Here is a 3,423-nt window from a genome sequence, read left to right on the forward strand (position 1 = left end):
CCTTACTCCGAGTATCGTTAACCAGAAGTTCTGGTTATGGGCTTTTTGTGTTGGCTTGTTTGGGCCCTCTTCAGAAAAGCGCCGGTGAAGTCACTGTAGAAATGAGCGGATAAGCTTGTTTTTGTGTCAGACGAAAACTATCATAAAAAAGACCAACAAGTTCATTTAATGGAGCAGATCAGCGTGTGGACACTGGATGCTGCTGCTGCTGTTTTATCTCCATACGCAAATCACCCTCCTTGCTCTACGGCTATCAAACTGAAATAAATCAAATCAAATAAATGGTCACAAACCCATAATAAATCTAATGGGGCGATGCTAGACGTTCATACAACAGCAGTCATATGTTGACGAGATGTCGTTGTAGGGGAGAGCTAGACAAAGCCACTGAAAGGATGCTCTTCTCAGCGCCTTCCTGCCAGAAAAAGCCACTGTGGACTAGGGCTGCACGATTTTGGGAAAAAAATCTAATTGCGATTTTTCTGACAGATATTGCGACTCGAATTGCGATATTCGTTTTTAAGCGACCCAACGGTTTATTGTAAAATGCGGCCAGAACTCCGGCTAGGAAGGTCGTATCAACGTGCTCCCGTCTCTAGCACCCCGCAGCCCGAGCTACGAGTGAAAGACTTACATGAAACTTCCGTTGGGTTGCTTTAAAGTCAAGCTTCAGTTTAAGATGCACCCTGTAATAGAAAGATGTGATGGAGCATTACTAACCTGACTCAGAAACCATCTAAAGCTCCATTGGAAGCCATTTGGAAAGGGCAGGCACTTTCAAAAGGACTTGGCAGGTGATTGGATCAATCTGTCTATCACCTTCTATCATGGGCCACTTCTGATTGATTAACAATGGCTGGTACATGTGGAGCACAGCACTTCTGATTGGTGTGGATGACTGACACACAAGAAAAAAAGAAAAAAAATTGTAAAAAAAAGGGTTAGGGTTAGAAAAAATCGCAGGCTTTGCGATTTGATAATCGCATCATTTCAAATCGCGATTTCGATTTAAAATCGATTAATCGTTCAGCCCTACTGTGGACGCAGGCCCCTACAGAAAACGTTACAGAGGTCTGCGCTCTCTGGGTGCCCTTCTAGTTAGAAGTATTCAACTGGTATCAAACATCCTCATCAATGGGTGTATTCAGTCTTTTATTTGCACCAGTATCTTGAGTACGATATGGGTGCGAATATTGGATATGACCACATTATTATAGCCTAAGTCAGTGTTTTTCAAAGTGGGGGCCCCGACCGCCCTTCAAGCCAATCAGAATCGAGCTGCCGCTACTGAGAATCTGCTCAGCTTTTGGAGCAAGTGAGAGCTAGTGAATATTTATTTCGCTCTGCAGCTGGATGAGAGCACGGATGTAGCAAATACTGTTGTTTATATATATATATATGAATATAAATATGTTTATTGTTAATATTACTGTTGAATATTATATATAAGTAGCTTTCAAAAATGCTAAAAATATATGTTGATTGTTCATATTAGACAGAAATCACTTTAAAAATGCTTTAAAAATATGTTTACTGTTTAATATTGTGTAGAATATTTATAACAGAAGACACAATCAATGTAATGAATGACAAACAAAAGATAAATACAAACATTTTTTAGAAGAATAACTGATTATTAATTATGAATGCAAATAAATATTAAGAAAATGTAATGTATTAAGCTGTTCCATCATAATGTACTCATCATTTAAAAAGAAAAATTGCAACAGGGGGGTCCCCGCCAGAGGATAATGCTATATGGGGGTCCTTGGCATGGCAACGTTTGGGAACCCCTGTCCTAAGTGACAGTTGTCTTCTGATAATGGTACGGTTATAATACTCTTTTGCCCAAATTACACTATATTTGTTAACAATTTGTTCCCAAGCTCCTTAAAGATCAAATGCAAAGCTTTTTGTATAATTGCCAGTACAATCGAAATCATATAGCTACAACACTATCTAAGATATTGCAGTATTAAAATCGGAGATAATATGAGTCTGGCAATGCGCAATATTAATTTTGTTCAACCCCCAACACCAAGTCCGACAATTTATTTTCTCCACCGCTCCTCCGCAAGATGGCGGCGCGTGACGTCAGATGTGCCAAACATATTTCCACCTGGCTTATCAATCACAGCGGCTTCCGCCGATAGTACAACTAGTTTCGTCTATCATGTCTGATTCTGAGTAGACTATAGACTAAAAGCTTTAGGAATCCAAACTATAACATATAATAAGTACCCTGTATCAAGATTGATGCAAAACAAGTGAAATTTGACCTTTTTAGAGAGGTTTAGACAAATAAAGTCCAGGCGCTGAGTGAGCCTCTGAATTAGCCCCGAGCGAAAAATGCTCACAGCGGCTCACAGCGGCTTCCGCCGATAGTACAACTTAGTTTCGTCTATCATGTCTGATTCTGAGTCGGAGGCCACCCAATATCTGGAGTATGTTGTCGACATCCAACCATATCTATACGGTATGCAGGGGCGGATCTACCGGGGTGGCATGGGGTGGCAACTGCCACCCTAAACAATAGCCTTGCCACCCCAGCTGCCACCCCAGTTGGCATCTTTGTTTTGAAAGAAAAGTTGTTGCTCATCGGACATTTATGAGAGAAAGTCTCTAATGTCCGAGTGCAAGTGAATGCAGCACAAGATGCACGTCATGTAACCCCGGTCCTGGCGCGAGAGTGGAAATATGATTGGTGGCGAATTCATTTGAACGGGACGGCGCAAAACGAGAAGCCTTTCGGACCCAAGCACTGAAGGAATGAGGTATTTGCTGTCTACAATGACAGAGAAGAGAATGTCAAGTTTGGCTGTACTCAGCATTGAATCAAAACGCACTACAGCTGTTGATCTTAATACATTTGTGAGGCGTTTTTCTGAACAAGATAGTAATCGCCGCATTCAGCTGTAATAGACATGCCAACTTGATGCACTGCTCACGGATGACTCGATGAGAATAACAAACTGTTAAGATGATGACCTTGTATGCGTGTATATATTTTTTTCTTCAATTTTAAGTCCTGAAAAAGTCAAATAAGACGGTGTGTAAAACTACACTGCCCAGCCAACAGAAAGTAACCACTTTGATTTAACTAGGCCAGTAGGTAAGGACCTTCCACTGGATAATAACTGCAGCGATGTTTTAGCTGAATACACGTTTAACCCTAACTGATGCAGTTAGTCACTTCTTTAATGTTTGTTCTTTCTGATGTAAAGTCAAGGTTGTAACTGTATATCAATAATGATATAATTACTTGTTTTTCAAATTTGAAGGAGGGTGAGCAAGCATCTTGATGAACATTCATCATTAACTCCTCCAAAAAATAAATATAGTTTATTCAATAATAAATGAATATGTGAATCATAACAGTTCTTCACTATATCTGTAAAGCGTCTTTGAGCACCTGTAAAAACG

Source organism: Gymnodraco acuticeps, unplaced genomic scaffold (genome assembly GCF_902827175.1).
Source record: "Gymnodraco acuticeps unplaced genomic scaffold, fGymAcu1.1, whole genome shotgun sequence".
NCBI classification, from domain to species: Eukaryota; Metazoa; Chordata; class Actinopteri; order Perciformes; family Bathydraconidae; genus Gymnodraco; species Gymnodraco acuticeps.